The sequence below is a fragment of the Staurois parvus genome, unplaced genomic scaffold, assembly GCF_062004578.1.
Source record: "Staurois parvus isolate SC_StPar_1 unplaced genomic scaffold, SC_StPar_1.0 ptg001316l, whole genome shotgun sequence".
In the NCBI taxonomy this organism is placed as follows: domain Eukaryota; kingdom Metazoa; phylum Chordata; class Amphibia; order Anura; family Ranidae; genus Staurois; species Staurois parvus.
The window spans coordinates 3765730-3788637 of record NW_028319112.1 but is presented as its reverse complement, the minus strand read 5'-3'; the positions used below and the strand labels follow the sequence as shown (position 1 = coordinate 3788637).

General features: G+C 43.1%; 1 long non-coding RNA gene across 1 annotated transcript in view; it reads left to right on the top strand.

Moving 5' to 3' along the window:
* LOC149437107 (uncharacterized) overlaps positions 1 to 22908 on the top strand; it is a 176818-nt gene that overhangs the window by 58742 nt on the left and 95168 nt on the right. Inside the window, exon 2 of the long non-coding RNA XR_016308189.1 lies at positions 2358 to 2648. This is a non-coding gene — a long non-coding RNA (uncharacterized LOC149437107). The remainder of the gene's footprint in view (positions 1 to 2357; positions 2649 to 22908) is intronic.

Below are 22908 nucleotides of genomic sequence, written 5' to 3'. Positions count from 1 at the left end.
TTAAATTTGCTATTTTCACCTGAATTCCAGGTTGGGCAGTGAATGGGGGAAGTACGGGTGCTGCAGAATTTGTGGGTTGCCAATCGGAAGGATACTAGGAGCTCTATGGGCCTGTGTGCGAATTCTTGGTGGTTGCGGGACAATACTTGTGCTCGCCACCGCACCAGCTTGTACTGCACTTATGGGACACACCACGTCGCCAAGTCATACTGCAGTGCTGGTATTATTATTATACAGGATTTATATTGCGCCAACAGTTTGCTCAGCGCTTTGCAATATAATGGGAGACAATACAGCAACAATACAGTTCAATACAAGGTTAGGAGGGCCTGATCCTGGGAGCTTACAATCTAAGAGGTATGTGAAAGACCAGGATGTAAAAGACCGCTGGTGCTCGCCAGTTCACCAAAAAGTAGCGGGGCACTAGTACTGGCACTCTGCTGCATATGAGAGTCATCAAAATTTACCGGCAAGTGCTAACAGAGATCAGGCCTGATTCTGCGAACACTGTGGTTTTGTGTGCAATGTATGAAGTGACAGTGACCTACTGACACTGCACTTGCTGGGGGAGAAGGGGGGGGTAAGCGTAGGGGTTAAATGCAGGTGCTGGCAGGTGCCAGGGCTGAACCCACTAACGCTGTATTTTTGGGGACGCTATACTAATGTGAACGCTGGTATAGTGCTGATCTGATCAAAGATATTTATCCTTTCAGACACTATACTAGCAATGGAGGTTTATTGTGTATGAGCGTCTTCCTGGCAATCGTGGGGTTAAATGTGATTACTGGTGTACTGACGGGCAATCTGATGCCATCTGGGAGGGGCGTGAAAACCACGGGAGAGCGAATCACGTATATATATGTGATATTGCGCACCTGTGCCGTAACAATATTTCTGCTATAGGGCGGTCAGGAAGCAGTTACATAAGCGGTTTGTGTTACAGCGCTGTGTTAATTTAACTGACAATTGCGCGGTCATGCAACGCTGCACCAAAATTAAATTTACATATTTATTTTCCCACAAATTGGGCTTTCTTTTGGTGGTTTTTGATCGCCTGTGCGTTTTTTATTTTTTGAGCTATAAAAAAAAAAGCCAGACAATTTTGAGAAAAAAAACAATATTTTGGACTTTTTGCTATAAAACATGTCCAGTAAAAAAAAATTAAAAATCAAATTTTGTCATAAATTTCGGCCAAAATTTATTCTGCGACATGTCTTTGCTAAAACAAATCCCAATACGTGTAAATTAATTGGTTTATGTGAAAGTTATAGCGTTTACAAATGACGGTATAGATACTGGATTTTTTATACTAATAATAATGGCGATCAGCGACTTATGGCGGCAATCAGCGACTTATGGTGGCAGTCAGCAACTTATGGCGGGACTGCGGTGGACATTCTGACGGGGGGGGGGGACTGACTTGGGGTCACTGACATCCACCAATACAGTGGTCAGTGCAAAAAAAAAAACACTGACACTGTACTAATGGCACTGGGGAGGAAGGGGTTAACTTCTGGAGACAATCAAAAGGTTAACTGTGTGAGGGGAGTGTTTTTCTAGTGCTCTGTGACACACTGTCCCAGAAGGCTGTGACCAGTGATCCCAGAACAGTGAGCTGAAAGCTGACAGGGAGGAAAGCTCCATTGAAAACAATACAGCCTTCCTCTCTGTCAGTGATTGCCGGCAATCGCCGGGCTCCGGCGGCTAATCACCAGCCGGGACCTGGTGATTGACACCCGCGGCCACGATCGGTGCCGCGGGTAGGGCGGTCGCGCGCCTTGTGGCCTGGTTTCTTATTTTGTAGTATTTGGATTGTCTGCCTTATTTCTATTTCTGTGTCACTTTGTTGCTTATCTTCAGGTGACACTGATGTGGAATTTTCCCTCAGTTTGAAGCTTTTGTGTTCATGAAATTTTTAACACACTGAAGTTTTATTGACAATTACACTTCTACTGATGGTTACTTTGTGTCTTGGTGTAGAATTCTGTATCCCTTTTTGAGTTTCATTGTGTCAGGGACATGTTGGCCTGCAGGTACTCGCACTGTTGTGTGTGGCCGTGCGCATATGTGCGGCGTATGCGCACAGAAATGTGCATTGGCTAATTCTGGCGCCAACTGGCCTGTATAGGTGCAGCAGCAGCACTAGTGCATTGCTGTCTGATCTGCAGCTCCCCCCCCCCCATATTCCTGTGCCTGATCCTGTGACTGATACCAGTGTTTACCCCAGCTTGCTTCATAGACTCCGCCTATCCTTCTGTATCTGCCTGATCTGCTTCCACCATCACTGACCTTGGCTTGTGACCTGACCATTCTTCTGCCTGCCGTTCATGCCTGATCTGCTTTTCTGTTACCAACAGACCCTGCATACAGTCTGCTACCAGCCTGCTCCACTGCCTGCCTGCTCTGCTGCCAGCCTGCTCTGCCACCAGCCAGTCTGGATGTGACATCTGCCTGCTACCAGCCTACTCTGCTGTCAGCCGGTCCAGCCATCCCATCTGCCAGCGAAGTGCCAGCAATTCCGCACAGACTACAGAACTGACCAGGCACTCATACCCCACCGTGCTCTTGTGTTTGCTGTCCCACCTTCGGTGGCCCTCGAGCTGGAGCCGTACGAGAGGCCTTCCTCTGCCGTCAGGCTCACAAGTAAGGTAGGTGACACACTGTACCCCATAAGTACTCCTTCCTTTGTGCAAGCATCCCATTTTGTAGGTTTTTCTTTTGGGATGTGCACTCCGGCTTTGCTTCCAAAAATGTTTAGATGGTTCAAATTCAGGGCCTTTCCATTCCATTAGATTGCAAGCTCCAAGGAGCAGGGCCCTCCTATCCCTCTTGTATTGTTGCTGTATTGTCTCCCGTTATATTGTACAGTGCTGAGCAAACTGTTGGCGCTATATAAATCCTGTATAATAATAATAGTTCCTTCTGAGTTTTGTCAGTTGATTTTCCTGGCAGTTGATTTTGGAGATAAGATGCGGGCATAACTGCCTCCCCCCAGTATGTGGTTAGCATATCTGCATCAAACAGCATGGTTCTTCCACTCTCACATAGAGTATGGTCCATTCTTTCTGCAACCCCATTTTGTTCTAGGTTGTATGGTACAATAGTTTGAAATGTTATCCCATGCTTTCTGAGAATCACCTGCGTGTTATCACTATATGTGCGCAATACACACGCATTATGCCAGATTTGTTGCTTACTTAAGCCAAATACTGTTCAAGTTTTTCTGGTACTTCACTTTTGTTGTGTAACAGATATAGTGTAGTATACCTGGAGTAATCATTTATAAAAGTGAGAAAATACCTCTTCTTTCCTGGAGTCAATTTTTCCATTGGACCACAAAGGGTTTTTATTAGCTCTGCTGTTACTCTGGTTTGGAAAGGCTTTTCTTGTCTTTGTTTCTTGTATACAGCTAGTGCATTTCATTGTTTGATCACATGGACTATTTTTTCCACTTGCATAGTCATTCTAAGTTAATTTCTTTATTATGTCAGGACTTCTGTGCCCAAGTCGTCTGTGCCATGTGTGAATGCAGTTTGAATGTTTTCCCCCTTGGCAGTATTTACCACTTCATTGCAGTTCAGCTGCTACAGTTCATCTGTAATTTAGCCTTTGCAAGTAAGATATCCCCTTTTGTGATGGCACAACTGTCATCTTGGTAGGTCACTACATTGCCTTGTTTTGTGAGCTTCTTTACTGACAAAAGATTAGCTTGAAGAGCAGGGACATATAGGGCATTTTTTGACAGTTATCTCTCCACTGACACTGTGGGAAATAGAACAGTCAAGAAAACCATCTCCTATTCCTTCTGATTCCATTATTTGCCCATTAGCTGTAGTGATTTGTTTCTGTTTTACTCTGGTCAAGGTGAATAAAGAAATTTCTGTCATTTGTCATGTGGCTCATAGCTTTTGAATCAACACACCATGCCTACAAAGATGAGGTGCAACTTTTCAATTGGAAAATATACGGTATTCATTGTCTGAAGAAAACTCAGTTTCTTCCCTCACAGTTTTGGCCTTTTGTAGTTTAGTTTGTTTTTGCATCCTAGCTTTCTAGATTCGGCAATCTGCCTTTAAATGGCCTTGTTTCTTGCACGCAAAGCATTCAGCTGTTTCTTGTTGCATGTTACTGTTTGTATTCTTTTTTTTTAAAGCAGACTCTGCGATACAAGAACCGTCACTATTAATGCTTTCTGTTTCATGCTTATATTCATCCATAAGCTTGCCCTTAACATATTCCACTGTCAGTTCCTCATCTGGGCATGCATCAAGTGCTGTGATAAGCATTTCATAACTTTCTTGTAAATCACTAAGTAATAGTGCTGAAACATGAAAATCTTTTATTTTTTCTCCTATACCTCTCAGGCATTTATCCATTTCCTAGGTGAGCCCATAACCCTGCATATCCTTTCATCAGCTCGTTATAGCTTTCTGATCAAATACAGTTTATTGCTGATACAGTATTAGCTCTTTCATGCACCTTTTTTAATTGTTCACACATTTCTTTAGCAGTTTCACACTTACATGTATGTATGATTTGATCATCTTCTATGCAAAGAGAGATTGTGCTCTGAGCTTTCTGGTGTTTCTCTATCCACCCATCTGAACGGTATTCTGTCCTGACTTAATTTATACATTTCCACATACCTTCTCTTACTAGCATCATTTTCATCTTGAATTTCCAAGACTGGTAGTTCTGGTTTGTCAGGTTTGCAAATGAAAACTTTGTTGAAGCTGTGTTGCTGGCCATTTTCTTTTATTATATTGCAGTCTTCTTTCTGTTGCTGTATCTTACACTTATTTGCTGTAGTTGGCTATAACTGGGCCCAAAACCCAGAAATTCTGTATATACAGTAGCCCTACAGAACAGACAGTGCACAGTTCACATATGTTTTTCTGCTTGCTTCACTGCAACAAGGAAAGCAGGAAACTGTGATCAGAGAAAAGACATAGAGTTTACCATAGTTGCAGCTACAAACTTATAAACGCTGCCATCTACTGGTTGAAGAAAAAATCTCTACTGAATACTGATGTTGTTGATGCACAAAATACATGAACACTGTATTCCAACATCATGGTATCCTGGCAGGTCAGCAGGTATTTTTCTCCACTTGCAGCATTGTTAACCAATTACCAACCACACTATAGCCAAATGATGGCTACAGTGCGGTTGTCCAGTTTTGGGAGAGCATCATATGACGCCCTCCCAGAACGCACCCTCCTGCGCCCCCGGCGGTTTCCATGATCACTGTGTCCTACGGACCCAGCTGATCACGTGATGTGGTAAAAGGCCAATCACAGCAGCCTTTTACCTCGTGATCAGCTGTGTCCAATGACACAGCAGATCACCGGGTAAATACACTGTCACAGCGTGAGGAAAGTACTGCCGATTACCAGCAATTGTCTGAGGACGGGTCGGCACCGATCAGTTGATCAGTGCCCTGATGATCAGTGCCCAGCAATGCCACCCAACTGTGCCCATAAGTGCTCAGCAGTGCCTAGTAGTGCCACCTACCTATACCCAGCAGTACCACCCAGCAGTGCCCCCATCAGTGCCACCCATCAGTGCCCAGCAGTGCTGTCAGTCAGTGTCAAGCAGTGCCATCATCAGTGCCACCCATCAGTGCTGCCTATCAGTGCCCATCAGTGCTGCCTATCCTTGCCACCTCATCAGTGCCACCTATCAGTGCCCATCAGTGCTGCCTATCAGTGCAGCCTCATCAACACACATCAGTGAAGGAGTAAAATTACCTGTTTGCAAAATTTTATAATAGAAACAAAGAAAAACGTTTTTTTTTTACATTTTGTGCACTTTTTTGGTTTATAGCGCAAAAAGTAAAACACCCAGCAGCGAGTAAATACCACCAATAGAAATCTCTATTTGTGTGAAAAAAATGATAAAAATGTCATATAGGTACAGTGTTGCATGACCGCGCAATTGTCATTCAAAGTGTGACAACACTGAAAGCTGAAAATTGGCCTGGGCAGGAAGGGGGTATAAGTGCCCGGTAGGCAAGTGGTTAAGGGGATACAACATGGGGAATTGTGCATGTATTGCAGAGATATACTGCATATGTTTTGTTTTTTCCCCAGACATAGATTTTAACTATTAGCTGGCTCCCAAACACCCCAAACTGGGTCCTACTTTGTTTTGTAGTAATGTAGGGGTAGCTGCTGAGCATTGCTGGAGATTAATACTCCCAGAGCTTTTGCTTTTCAAACAGACTTTGGAGAACAATTCTTCTTAATCTGAGCAGTGTTTCAGTATTTTCAGTCTTCATTGTTGGAACATACATTTATAGTGGTATTAAACCCAAAAACAAAAGTATAATTTAACCACATGCCGCCCAGCCATTGTAGAAATACGGTGGCAGGGCGGCACGGCTGGGCAAAACCACGTTTTAAAACATGTGTTTTCAAAACAGGTAGGGGGCACGCGCAAGGCGTGCCTCCTCCCTACCTGTCCCGCCGATCACAGCCGCGGATGTCAGTCGCCGGGTCACAGCCGGTCGTGACCGGCTATGTCCCGGCGATTAGCGGCAATCACTGACAGAGAGCACAGCTGCAGTAGCTGTGCTTTCTGTCAGTTCCCTGACAGTTCCTGACACACTGATCGGGACAGAAGAGTTTATCTGTCCGGATCAGTGTGTCCCCCTGCAGTACACACCCCCGCCCCTAGTAAAACACTCCCCTCACACAGTTAACCCTTTCAGTGAATAATAAAGTTAACCCCTTCCTCCCCAGTGCCATTAGTACAGTGTCAGTGTTTTTCTTTTGCACTGATCACTGTATTGGTGTCACTGGGGATGTCAGTGACCCCAAATCAGTTCCCCCCCAGTGTCAGAATGTCCGCCGTAGTCCCGCAGTCCCGCCATAAGTCGCTGATCGCCACCATAAGTCACTGATCGCCGCCATTATTAGTATAAAAATCAATAAAAAATTCCAGTATCTTTCCCGCCATTTGTAAACGCTATAACATTCACGTAAACCAATTAATTTACACGTATTGGGGTTTATTTTTAGCAAGGACATGTCGCAGAATACATTTTGGCAGAAATTTATGACTAAATTTGATTTTTAATTTTTTTTTTACTGGACATGTTTTATAGCAAAAAGTCCAAAATATTGTTTTTTTTCCTCAAAATTGTCAGCCTTTTTTTTTATAGAGCAAAAAATAAAAACCGCACAGGCGATCAAATACCACCAAAAGAAAGCTCAATTTGTGGGGAAAAAAAGGAGGTAAATTTAATTTATGTACCGTATTGCATGACCACGCAATTGTCCGTTAAACTAGCGCAGCGCTGTATAGCAGAAAAATGGCGTAAATTGCAGTATCTATACCATAGTTTGTAGACGCTATAACTTTCACACAAATCAATCAATATACACTTATTGGGATTTTTTTTACCAAAAACATGTAGCAAAATGCATTTTGGCCTACATTTATAACTAACTTTGAGTTTACTATATATTTTTTATAGCCAAAAGTAAAAAATATAGTTTTTCTTCAAAATTTTCGGTCTTTTTTTATTTATAGCGCAAAAAATAAAAAGCGCACGTGATCAAATACCACAGAAAGAAAGCTCTATTTGTGTGAAAAAAAGGACGTAAATTTCATTTGGGTACAGCATTGCATGACTGCGCAGTTTCACCTGGTGACCCAGCCAATAACACACTTCCTGTCTTAGGGTGGCTCTGTTTTGGATGGAGGAGCAATGGAGACACCTTTGGACTGCAGTATTGTCAATCTGGTGTGATGGTGTTAGATGCACTGACAAATTTAGGTGAACAAATTAAAGCTGAACTCAAGCTAGCACATTTGAACATTTTTTAAGCAGTTACAGCAATAGTTTCTTTTTCCACTTTGAGATAAAGGTTTTACGAAATTGAATAAAAGCTTATTATTGTAAGCACTCCTTTCAGTGGCAAATGGTTTGTCTCAACCTTCTGACTGTCACTTTTGCTTGACAGCTTGGCCTGTTAAAAGACATTGAAAAATAACTGACTTAAAGGCCAGATCACCAGGTGAAACTAAAGGAAGAAAATCCTAAAAAAAGAAGACAAATGCAGCCACCACCTCTAAGGATTGGTAAGCTGCTATAATACATTTTTGTTTTTGGGTGTAATATCACTTTAAGTAGCATAGTCACTTTATTGGAGTGTAAAAGCCAACAAACAAATTCAAATGATAGTTAACAGCAATCAGATAGTCCAAAACCATCTAACAAACGTAAATTGAAGTGTTGGAGGTTACTACAAGTTACTGGAATCTGCATATTTCTTAGCACTGACATCTGCATATACTATATTAGATCTTTAAAAGTATCAACTGCAGTATGTTACATTGTCTGGTGTTTATTTCCCTTTGACATGTAAGGCTACAAAGCAAAGCCATAGTGTTCCCAACATTGGGCAGATCATACTCCTGCTCATACTGTGGTTTATTTTGAGTGCTTATCTTAAGGTATCTGATATGACAAAGATTGAGAGAGGATCAGAAGACCCCCAACTATGAGCTCATTCATTTGTGAATCTCTAACAACAAACACAAAATCCCCTAAGCCCCTGAATCAACGCCTCTATTATTGCTGTGATGTATTGACCCAATGCAATTGCACTAATCTCCATAATATAACAAAGTGTTTGAACTGTTTCTCTCCTTTTTTTTTGTCACTTTGTCACTTTTCTGAAGCCTTTTGTTCCAACTTCCAATAAAACTGTAAAGCCTTACAAATAAACTTGTTTTGTTGAGAAGTAAAAAATCATCTCTTCTGGGTGAACTCTATACTTTGCATAGATTTTTTGTAAACTTTATTGTAGATCTTACCTGCTTTTGTATTGTAGATACTCAGATAAGACACACTCTTGTTAAATTATTTTAAAACAAGTACTAAGAAGGAGGGGCCTTTTCTATAATCACTTGTTCAGTCTTGGTGCACCCCTGTGTTCCATTAGACATGCGGTACGCTTAGAAATTATATCACTCAACATGAAATTCTTATTGTAGAGAACCTAATGACATGACCAGAAATACCAAATGCCATATAAACGGCTGCATGTAATATATCAGCAAGCTCCAAGAGCCCTTCTGGTAGATCAGTCTGTCAATTACAGGAGCAGAGGGGTGCGGATAGTGAAAATCACATATACAAAAATGAATAATTTACCATGATCTTGAAGAAGATGAAATTGTATTTTTCTACGTTGGCTATGTGCTGTACAATTTTCATCTGGTTCCTGATGAACCAGTTGAAGTTTGCTTAGTGGGTGGTCCTGTCTGCTTAACAAATTGTAGGAGAGGGGTGCAAAATTGTTGGTCATACAGCAGCTGCATTCAATCAGATGCAGCAGCTGTTCAGGTATTCTGACAGCTGGCACAATTGTCACAGTAAGAGCTTGTTCCATTCACACTGCATAATGCCCCACAGGCTGACCAAAAAAAATTCTGTACATGTATGGCAAGGTTTAATCAATTACAAAAACTCATAGATCCCTACAGCAAAATATTTGAGAATTTAATGAATGGGTCGGTCCACCCAAAAGGGATATTTTATTAATAGATGGAACCTTGTGGGCTGAGTCAGTTCCTGGGTAAATTTCTTACGTACTCCAGCAGCAATAGCTCCACTCTTTATTTCCTGATTTTTATTCAGCTAGGAGTTTTGAGTTTTGTCTCACCCTCTTATGTGCAAGCTCCTCTAATTATATTACCGAAAAGGTAAAAGATAAAAAAGGTAAAAAATATACTAAAGAGGATTGGAACCCCTCAAAATGGCCACAGCAGGCCTAAAAACTGAAGCTTAGATATCCCAAGAATAGAGTTCTGAAGAGGTATAAGTTACTGTCCCATGGTTTAAAGCCCAACTAAAGTCACAGTCACAGTTATTCATAGTTATATAGTTACATAGTTAGTCTGGCTGAAAAAAGACAAAAGTCCTTCCAGTTCAACCATTAAAAAAAAAGTTATAATCCTATACCCACAGTTGATCCAGAGGAAGGCAAAAAAAACCAGCAAAGCATGAACCAATTTGCTCCTGCAGGGTAAAAAATTCCTTCCTGATCCCCCGAGAGGCAATCAGATATTTGCTGGATAAACTTTACCTATAAATGTTAGTATCCAGTTATATTCTGTGTATCTAAGAAAGAATCCAGGCCTTTTTTAAAGCAATCCACTGAGCTGGCCAGAACCAACTCTTGAGGGAGTCTATTCCACATTTTCACAGCTCTCACTGTGAAGAAACCTTTCCATGTTTGGAGATTACATTTCTTTTCCTCCAGACGTAAAGAGTGCCCCCTTGTCCTCTGTGATGACCTCAGGGTGAATAACTCTACACAGAGTTCACTATATGAATCACTGATGTATTTATACATGTTGATCATATCCCCCCTTAATCTCCTCTTCTCAAGAGAGAATAAATTCAGTTCCTCTAATCTTTCCTCATAGCTGATCTCCTCCATGCCTCTTATCAGTTTGGTTGTCCTTCTCTGTACTTTCTCCAGTTCCCCAATGTTCTTTTTGTGAATTGGTGCCCAAAACTGAACTGCATGTTCAATCTCACAGACATTGTGCTAACTTCTATTTTCGAAGTTTCAGTTAAATTTTCCATTTTTATTAATTGTGCAATGTGTCTAAATATGCAATAGACATCATTTGACCTTGTTGTCCAGTGACCTCCATAATCCCACAGACCTGGTCAGTTACACCCCTAATATCCTCAGTACTTCAAATGTTCCATAGGATGCTTGTGATGAGTGGTTTGTCAGTTACTCATCTATGCCAGCACAGAGCACTGGAGTGGGATGTGAGGGGGGATTCCCTCTAAGAGGAAAAAGTATTTTAGTGCGAAAAAGTGAGAGTCAGTTACAAATCATAACACATGGCAGTACAGGACATTGACGAGGAAAAAATTTTTTATGTGACTTTAACTGGACTCTCTTTCACAATGAATGGACTGACCCTTTAAAACCCAGGTCAGCAACCCGTGGACCACGATCTACCAGTCGATCGTGGCCTGGTCACTGGCAGTTCACCTGGGCTCCCTGACCTGCATTCACGTGGATGGATGGTCAGCATGGATGAAGGTGCAGGGGAAGCTGAGGAACTACTTCTAGGCACTGTGCTGGCCACGGAGGGAGCAGGACCAGAGGCAACAGTTCTGCAGTGGCATCAGCCAGCTGCATAAGCCAATGCCTGGTCTAAAGTTCCGGCAGGACTGTCAGGTGGAGTGATACCAACAGCACTTCACCCCTTATCCCTGGTAGCCGTGGGATCCAGAACGGTAGCCACAGTGAAAAGTCAGTGTCTTACACTGAGCAATAAGACACAGTAGCATTTATATGGGCACAATAGCAGTTATATGGACACTATAGCATCTTTATGCTATTGTGCCCATATAGTTGCTGTTGTATCCATACAGATGCTGTTGTGCCCATATAGATTCTATTGTGCCCTTATAGATGCACAATAGCAGCTATATGGGCACAACAGCGTCTCTATGAGCAAGTAGTATCTATATGAGCACAATAGCAGCTATATGGGCACAACAGCATCTATACGGGCAAGTAGTATCTATATGAGCACAATAGCAGCTATATGGGCACAACAGCGTCTATACGGGCAAGTAGTATCTATATGAGCACAATAGCAGCTATATGGGCACAACACCATCTATACGGGCAAGTAGTATCTATATGAGCACAACAGCATCTATACGGGCAAGTAGTATCTATATGAGCACAATAGCAGCTATATGGGCACAACAGCGTCTATACGGGCAAGTAGTATCTATATGAGCACACCAGCAGCTATATGGGCACAACAGCGTCTATACAGGCAAGTAGTATCTATATGAGCACAATAGCAGCTATATGGGCACAACATCATCTATATGGGCAAGTAGTATCTATATGAGCACAATAGCAGCTATATGGGCACAACAGCGTCTATACGGGCAAGTAGTATCTATATGAGCACAATAGCAGCTATATGGGCACAACAGCATCTATACGGGCAAGTAGTATCTATATGAGCACAATAGCAGCTATATGGGCACAACAGCATCTATACGGGCAAGTAGTATCTATATGAGCACAACAGCATCTATACGGGCAAGTAGTATCTATATGAGCACAATAGCAGCTATATGGGCACAACAGCGTCTATACAGGCAAGTAGTATCTATATGAGCACAACAGCATCTATACGGGCAAGTAGTATCTATATGAGCACAATAGCAGCTATATGGGCACACCAGCGTCTATACGGGCAAGTAGTATCTATATGAGCACAATAGCAGCTATATGGGCACAACAGCGTCTATACGGGCAAGTAGTATCTATATGAGCACAATAGCAGCTATATGGGCACAACACCATCTATACGGGCAAGTAGTATCTATATGAGCACAATAGCAGCTATATGGGCACAACAGCATCTATACGGGCAAGTAGTATCTATATGAGCACAATAGCAGCTATATGGGCACAACAGCATCTATACAGGCAAGTAGTATCTATATGAGCACAATAGCAGCTATATGGGCACAACAGCATCTATACGGGCAAGTAGTATCTATATGAGCACAACAGCATCTATACGGGCAAGTAGTATCTATATGAGCACAATAGCAGCTATATGGGCACAACAGCATCTATACGGGCAAGTAGTATCTATATGAGCACAATAGCAGCTATATGGGCACAACAGCGTCTATACGGGCAAGTAGTATCTATATGAGCACAATAGCAGCTATATGGGCACAACAGCGTCTATACAGGCAAGTAGTATCTATATGAGCACAACAGCATCTATACGGGCAAGTAGTATCTATATGAGCACAATAGCAGCTATATGGGCACACCAGCGTCTATACGGGCAAGTAGTATCTATATGAGCACAATAGCAGCTATATGGGCACAACAGCGTCTATACGGGCAAGTAGTATCTATATGAGCACAATAGCAGCTATATGGGCACAACAGCATCTATACGGGCAAGTAGTATCTATATGAGCACAATAGCAGCTATATGGGCACAACAGCATCTATACGGGCAAGTAGTATCTATATGAGCACAATAGCAGCTATATGGGCACAACAGCATCTATACAGGCAAGTAGTATCTATATGAGCACAATAGCAGCTATATGGGCACAACAGCATCTATACGGGCAAGTAGTATCTATATGAGCACAACAGCATCTATACGGGCAAGTAGTATCTATATGAGCACAATAGCAGCTATATGGGCACAACAGCATCTATACGGGCAAGTAGTATCTATATGAGCACAATAGCAGCTATATGGGCACAACAGCGTCTATACGGGCAAGTAGTATCTATATGAGCACAATAGCAGCTATATGGGCACAACAGCATCTATATGGGCAAGTAGTATCTATATGAGCACAACAGCATCTATACGAGCAAGTAGTGTCTATATGAGCACAATAGCAGCTATATGGGCACAACAGCATCTATATGGGCAAGTAGTGTCTATATGAGCACAATAGCAGCTATATGGCCGCAACAGCATCTATATCAGGGGTCGGCCAACCACTGATCGCAATCTCCCTGTCGATCATGAGCAGGTGGCTGGTAGATCGGCGATCCTGCTTTGCCGACCTCCAGACTATTCCTCCCCCATTGCAGAGCTGCACAGGTAGGAACTACCATGTAGCCTTCGCTCACGTCTATCTCAGGTGCTTGTGTGTGACATCATATGGGATGGGTGAGGGAAGAGGGCAGGCTGGGATCAGAGTGCCAGGAGAAAGCAGAGTCATGTGTCACTGGTGCTTCCTTTTTCTGCAGGCGCTTCTCTTCTCTGTGGTGAAAGTTTCTTCTCTCCTGTGAGCCCCTGTACACACATCACTGCTCTATTGACTGACTTCATCCTCTGCCCTACTAACGGTCACCATCCTCTACCATACTGTCACCATCCACTGTGCTACTAACTGTCACCATCCACTGTGCTTCTAACTGTCACCATCCACTGCACTACTAACTGTCACCATCCACTGCATTGACTGTCACCATCCACTGCACTACTAACTGTCACCATCCACTGCATTGACTGTCACCATCCACTGCACTACTAACTGTCACCATCCTCTGCCTTACTGTCACCATTCAGTGCACTAATAACTATCACCATCCATCGCAGTACTAACTGTCACCATCCACTGCCTTACTGACACCATCTACAGCCCTCTGTCACCAACCACAGCCCTACTATCTGTCACCATCTACTGCGCTACTGAACTTTCACCATTCACTGCACTACTAACTGTCACAATCCACTGCCTTACTGACACCATCCACAGCCCTCTAACTGTCATCAACTACAGCCCTACTAACTGTCATCATACACTGAGCTACTGAACTGTCACCATCCACTGCCCTACTAAATGTCACCATCCACTGCCCTAATAGTTGTCACTATCCACTGCCCTACTAACTGTCACCATCCACTTTCCTACTAACTGTCACCATCCGCTGCACTACTGTTGTCACCATCCACTGCCCTACTAACTGTCACCATCCACTGCTTTATTAACTGTCACCATCCACTGCTTTACTAACTGTCACCATCCACAGCTCTACTAACTGTCACCATCCACTGCGCTACTAACTGTCACCATCCTCTGCCCTACTGTCACCATTCAGTGTGCTAATAACTATCACCATCCACTTCCTTACTAACTATCACCATCCACTGCACTACTAACTGTCACCATCCACTGCCTTACTGACACCATCTACAGCCCTTGTCACCAACCACAGCCCTACTAACTGTCACCATCTACTGCACTACTAAACTGTCACCATCCACTGCACTACTAACTGTCACAATCCACTTCCTTACTGACACCATCTACAGCCCTCTAACTGTCATCAACTACAGCCCTACTAACTGTCACCATCCACTGCGCTACTGAACTGTCACCATCCACTCTCCTACTAACTGTCACCATCCGCTGCACTACTGTTGTCACCATCCACTGCCCTTCTAACTGTCACCATCCACTCTCCTACTAACTGTCACCATCCGCTGCACTACTGTTGTCACTATCCACTGCCCTTCTAACTGTCACCATCCACTCTCCTACTAACTGTCACCATCCACTCTCCTACTAACTGTCACCATCCACAGCCCTACTAACCATCACCATCCACTGCACTACTAACTGTCACCATGCGCTGTGCTACTAACTGTCACCATCCATTGCACTACTGTTGTCACCATCCACTGCCCTACTAACTGTCACCATCCACTGCTTTACTAACTGTCACCATCCACTGCACTACTGAACTGTCACCAACCACTGCCTTACTGTAATCATTCACTGCCCTACTAACTGTCACCATCCACTGCCCTACTAGTTGTCCCCATCCACTGCCTTACTAACTGTCACCATCCACTACGCTACTAACTGTCACCATCCACTGCTTTACTAACTGTCACCATCCACTGCACTACTGTTGTCACCATCCACTGCCTTACTAACTGTCACCATCAAATGCCCTACTAACTGTCACCATCCACTGCGCTACTAACTGTCACCATCCACTGCTTTACTAACTGTCACCATCCACTGCACAACTGTTGTCACCATCCACTGCCTTACTAACTGTCACCATCCACTGGACTACTAACTGTCACCATCCACTGCCTTACTAACTGTCACCATTCACTGCCATACTAACTTTCATTCAATGCACTACTGACACCATCCTCTGTGCCACGAACTGTCACCATCCACTGCATTACTAACTGTCACCATCTACCGCACTACTAACTGTCACCACCCACTGCTTTACTAACTGTCACCATCCACTGCACTACAAGTTGTCACTATCCACTGCCTTACTAACTGTCACCATCCACTGCACTATTAACTGTCACCATCCACTGCTTTACTAACTGTCACCATCCTCTGTGCTACTAACTGTCACCATCCTCTGTGCTACTAACTGTCACCATCCACTGCGTTACTAACTGTCACCATCCACCACACTACTAACTGTCACCACACACTGCTTTACTAACTGTCACCATCCACTGCACTAGTAGTTGAACTTGTCACCTTCCACTGCCTTACTAACTGTCACCATCCACTGCTTTGCTAACTGTTACCATCCACTACACTACTAGTTGTCACCATCCACTGCCTTACTAACTGTCACCATCCACTGCCTTACTAGCAACATCCACAGCCTTACTAACTGTCACCATCCAATGCCTTACTAACTGTCACCATCCACTGCCTTACTAACTGTCACCATCCACTGCCCTACTAACTGTCATCATTCACTGTGCTACTATCACCATCCTCTGTGCTACTAACTGTCACCATTCACTGCGCTACTAACTGTCACCATCCACTGTGTCGCTGTCACCATACACTGCACTACTAACTGTCACCATCCACTGCTTTACTACCTTTCAACATCCACTGCACTACTAGTTGCCACAATCCACTGCCTTACTAACTGTCACCATCCACACCACCCACTGCCTTAATAACACCATCCACAGCCCTACTAACTGTCACCATCCACTGCGCTACTAACTGCCACCATCCACTGCCTTACTGACACTATCTACAGTCCTGCTAACTGTCACCAACCACAGCCCTAATAACTGTCACCATAATCTGTCCTAATAACTGTCACCATCCTCTGTAGTACTAGCTGTCACCATCCAGCGCCCTACTGACTGATCTTTTCCTCTGCCCTACTAACTGACACCCTCAACTGCTCTACTGACCCCTGTACACTGTTCTACTGACCCTGTCCTTTGCCATACTGACCCCTATAATCTGCTCTACAAACTGATGACTCTTGTACTCTGCCCTGCCTATTATTGACCTCTATATACTGCCCTGCATTCAGGAATAAAACTAGTTGAGCACGGCAGCCAGCAGTAGCAGATGTTCTACTAACTGTCACCATACACTGTGCTACTAATTGTCACCATCTGTTGCACTACTGTTGTCACCATCCACTGACCTACTAACTGTCACCACCTGCTGCGCTATTAACTGTCACCATCCACTGCCTTACTGACACCATCCACAGCCCTCTAACTGTCACCATCCACTGCCTTACTGACACCATCCACAGCCCTCTAACTGTCACCATCCACTGCACTACTGAACTGTCACCATCCACTGCCTTACTGTAACCATTCACTGCCCTACTAACTGTCACCATCCACTGCCCTACTAGTTGTCACCATCCACTGCCTTACTAACTGTCACCATCCACTGCCCTACTAGTTGTCACCATCCACTGCCTTACTAACTGTCACCATCCACTATGCTACTAACTGTCACCATCCACTGCTTTACTAACTGTCACCATCCACTGCACTACTGTCGTCACCATCCACTGCCTTACTAACTGTCATTATCCACTGCTTTACTAACTGTCACCATCCACTGCACTACTGTTGTCACCATCCACTGCCTTACTAACTGTCACATCCACTGGACTACTAACTGTCACCATCCACTGCCCTACTAGTTGTCACCATCCACTGCCTTACTAACTGTCACCATCCACTGCACTACTAACTGTCACCATCCACTGCTTTACTAACTGTCACCATTCACTGCCCTACTAATTGTCATCATTCACTGCACTACTAACTGTCACCATCCTCTGTGCTACTAACTGTCACCATCCTCTGTGCTATTAACTGTCACCATCCACTGCATTACTAACTGTCTCCATCCACCACACTACTAACTGTCACCACACACTGCTTTACTAACTGTCACCATCCACTGCACTACTAGTTGAACTTGTCACCATCCACTGCCTTACTAACTGTCACCATCCACTGCGCTACTAACTGTCACCATCCACTGCACTACTAGTTGTCACCATCCACTGCCTTACTAACTGTCACCATCCACTGCCTTACTAACAACATCCACAGCCCTACTAACTGTCAACATCCACTGCCTTACTGTCACCATCCACTGCCTTACTGACTGTCACCATCCATTGCCCTACTAACTGTCATCATTCACTGTGCTACTAACTATCACCATCCTCTGTGCCACTAACTGTCACCATCCACTGCGTTACTAACTGTCACCATCTACCGCACTACTAACTGTCACCACCCACTGATTTACTAACTGTCACCATCCACTGCACTACTAGTTGTCACCATCCACTGCCATACTAACTGTCACCATCCACTGCACTACTAACTGTCACCATCCACTGCTTTACTAACTGTAACCATTCACTGCCCTACTAATTGTCATCATTCACTGCGCTACTAACTGTCACCATCTACCGCACTACTAACTGTCACCACCCACTGCTTTAATAACTGTCACCATCCAATGCACTACTAGTTGTCACCATCCACTGCCTTACTAACTGTCACCATCCACTGCACTACTAACTGTCACCATCCTCTGTGCTACTAACTGTCACCATCCTCTGTGCTACTAACTGTCACCATCCTCTGTGCTATTAACTGTCACCATCCACTGCGTTACTAACTGTCTCCATCCACCACACTACTAACTGTCACCACACACTGCTTTACTAACTGTCACCATCCACTGCACTACTAGTTGAACTTGTCACCATCCACTGCCTTACTAACTGTCACCATCCACTGCGCTACTAACTGTCACCATCCACTGCACTACTAGTTGTCACCATCCACTGCCTTACTAACTGTCACCATCCACTGCCTTACTAACAACATCCACAGCCCTACTAACTGTCAACATCCACTGCCTTACTAACTGTCACCATCTACCGCACTACTAACTGTCACCATCCATTGCCCTACTAACTGTCATCATTCAATGTGCTACTAACTATCACCATCCTCTGTGCCACTAACTGTCACCACCCACTGCTTTACTAACTGTCACCATCCACTGCACTACTAACTGTCACCATCCACTGCTTTACTAACTGTAACCATTCACTGCCCTACTAATTGTCATCATTCACTGCGCTACTAACTGTCACCATCCTCTGTGCTACTAACTGTCACCATCCTCTGTGCCATTAACTGTCACCATCCACTGCGTTACTAACTGTCACCATCCACCACACTACTAACTGTCACCACACACTGCTTTACTAACTGTAAAGGTTTTAAAAAAAGGCCGCTAAACCCCATTGATGTTTGTTCTCTTTCATGTTAGTCAGATCGACCTCCAACTCTCAAAGGTTGCCTACCCCAGCTGTAAAGTGCATCTAAGCCAAAACTGTTTTGTAGGTGTGGGCATGGCCCTGTGTTGTGTATGGTCTGGTCCTGCCTGCATGTAGATAGATGGGTAAGCCCACATGTAGGTAAGTAGGCCAATGATAAGTAGGTGGACAAATCCACATATAGTTGGGGGGGCAGCTGAAAAGGGGTCAGGCTGGTACCGGGCACTTGAATTTGCTTAGGGGACCTAGGCTGTATCAGGGATTGTTTCCCACTTCCTAGTTTGGGTATCAGTTCCAGGATGAAAATGCCACAGATACAATACTATAGAATTTTATTAAAATGTTTACAATGCACTTCCAGTCCTTCAAAAACTCTCAAAAAGGCATGCTGAGAGCAAACTACAGACATATACCTTAAGGATGCAACTGATGGTCTGGAGTCATACCACCTAAGACAAAATTGTCACACTACATCATCACAGGACGAGCTTGATGTCCTTTTCCCATCACATTGTTCTTTTTCTTGAACAGTATGCTCAGAAAGGACCTGGGAACTTCAAACCAGCTCAATAGCTCTGGAAAAGCAGTTCCAAAACAGCAAGGCTTCCCATTATGGGCACCCAACAGTAACTCAAACCATAAAAATTCAGAAAGGAGCACTAATATTGAACTCTTCTCATGGAAGAACAAACTGACAGCATCTGAACGTGCATTACTGTGATACTATGAAATGTATTATAAAAATACAAATGCATACTCACAAGCCAAAAAAGGCATAAAAACAGAGACAAGGAATCAAAGGATGCCAGTCATTGACAACATGGGTCCTCGGGTGAAGTGCTAACGCATTTCGAGAGTCGAACTCCCTTCCAGATGGACTGATCTTGAACGCATGGGAAATAATGTATTATGAATGAGCATAAATGTAACTTTAAGTCTGTGCATATAAAATGCACAAAGATCGATCCGCTCCTTTAAATGGCAACAACTTCAAAAAAATCAAGCACTATAGATGGTTGACTGTCAACCATCTATAGTACTTGATTTTTTTGAAGACATGGCATCCTTTAACTCCTTGTCTCTGTTTTTATAACTTTTTTGGCTTGCGAGTATGCATTTGTATTTTTCTAATAAATTTCATATTATCACAGTAATGCACGAGGAGAGTGCGCCCTGTTTTGTTCTTTTCTGTTAGTATCAAGATTCCCCGATCTACCAAGGGCAGCACCTCAGCAAGTGCTGGATTCCATATTTTGAGTGGAGCAAGAGAGATTTGAGCGTTAGTTTCTGATTACTGTTGGATTTGACAGCATCTGATGTCAGGTTGTTCTTCCATGAGGAGAGGCCAATACTGGTTCCAATGTAGAACTGTGAAGTCATTGATCCATCCAAGTTTCATCCTGTGTTGAGCCCTGATAAAGGGGTTGCCCCCGAAACACTTTGGCTGTTTTTTAATGACTTTTTTTATCAACAAATAAAATGATCTTGGACTCTCATTTGATTTTCATCTGGTGCTCCTTTCTTTATGTATATGGTTTGAGTAACATTGTTCCATCTACTCCCTTGCTGTTCTGAGCAAAAGAGATTATACAACATTGCTGCAAGTGATAAGAACAATTGCTTCTTTGATCAGGTGTTGTAAATAAAGTCTCCATGTTGTGTGTGTATAAATATATCAATCTACCTCACCAATGAAATACATATTTTCCAATCAGCTCATATGGTCCAGAATAGATCATTCCTAGATTGTAAGCTCCAAGGATCAGGCCCTCCTAACCCTCTTGTATTGAACTGTATTGTTGCTGTATTGTTTCCCGTTATATTGTAAAGCACTGAGCGAACTGTTGGCGCTATATAAATCCTGTATAATAATAATAATAATTTTACTCTATACTCAGATTAACCATATCCAAGCAGGAACAGTCTAGATAGAAATGATCAATATTTTACTTTGGCAAACCCAAGATAACTTCTCAAGCTTGACCTTTGTTGGCAAGCACCATGGATAAAAAACACCTGCATCTGGACAGAAGGTTGCCATGGTGATCAGATGCATGAAAAAGCAAAGATGGAGAAGATTATGAAAAGCAAATATTTGTTTATTTGTTGGCACTGAAGAAAAGACAGTGTAAGGTCTTAAAACAGGCCTCTGTGCACCCTACCTAATGTGGTACACGCTTTAATGCTTGGGTGAGAATGAGCATTTGGTCCACCCTTCCTTGGAGTGTTTGCTGGATGTGTCACAGTATCTGTCAATCAGCTGCCACTTCTCCGTCAACTAAAAGGACCATCATCAAAGGAAAAAATCAAAGAGAGCTAACTGCAAATGTTATCTCTGCAAAGTTACATTTCATTTTGACATGAAAGTGTTTGCTTTAAACGCAAGCAAACACGCTACTTCATCAGAACGTCTAAGCTGCTGCCTTTCCCTCTGATCACACATTCCTCCAGGCCCACAGACAACGGAGCTGACCTGCTCCGATGCCCTTTTCTTTCTGAAGCATCACACAGGGAACAGCTGGAATGATAAACTCTAGGGATGCCTACATCTTAAAGCTGAACTCCAGGCAGACCCAATATTGCAGCTCTGTGAAGCCCGTCTTCAGACAAAAATCAACCAAGTAACCCCCCTCCCCTCGCTCCCTTCCAACCCCCTCTCACCTATTCAGCAATATTTTTTTTTCTTATCCTGTAAACTATTTTTTACCCACCAAGGTCTACCATCCTGACCCCTCGCTGGATTTGTTTTGTTTGCAAGGGAATGTTAATTCAAAGCTGGAGGTGTGCCCATGCCAGCTTGTCCCCAATGGTCCTCTTTTGCTAATATCACCACTGAGACTCTGTTTCTAAATCCTGAGTCAACCATACTGCTAGACAGCCAATTGGAAGTGTCCATGTCATTCAAGCAGTGACATAGATACCAAAAGAAGGACATGCATTCCTGAAGAAAGATAACAATCAAGACAATAACATGATTTGGAAATGGGAAAGGATTTGGTATTTTCGGATGCAACGGAATAAATAATGCAAAATTTGGTGGTCCCAAATTTTTCAAACCTAAGAATTGCATTAGACTGTGGAACTGAACTGATTGACTGTGAAAATTATAGACTCAATTTAAATTACAAATTTATTTGAATCTAAATTATCGAATGAATTAGAAAATTGAATTCATTTCCGCATAAGCCCAGACTACTTTTGAATCATGTGCATGGATTTGTTGGCATTTGATACTGTATCCACACAGAGATTCGTGTACAACTGAATCTTCGAAAATTGATTTGTAATGAAACGCACAGGTCTAATATCAACCTCTTGTAATTGCTGTAAAGCAGTTCTCAGACTAAGAGAGGGAAGCAGATCAAGGAGACATTCAGTTGTGCTGCAGACCTAATGTGCATACTGATTGGAGGAGATAGTAAAGTGATAGATGCCATTTCTCATCTCATTATCTAGTCACAAGTGCTACCTTAAATATACTGCATGTAAGTCCTCACCTTGTAAAACAACCCATTCAGTTTAAAATAGAAATTAATGGCAAAACATTTATGTATACATATAAAAATCATTATAAATACCCTGTTTTATAAGTGATAACATATCCTCTTAGCAACTTATGCAGCTGAGAACGAAGAGGTGGGGCAGGAGAAACAGCAATACAATGAACTTCCCATTGAATGGCTGCGGGAGGGGGCATGTGAGCAGAAATTCGATC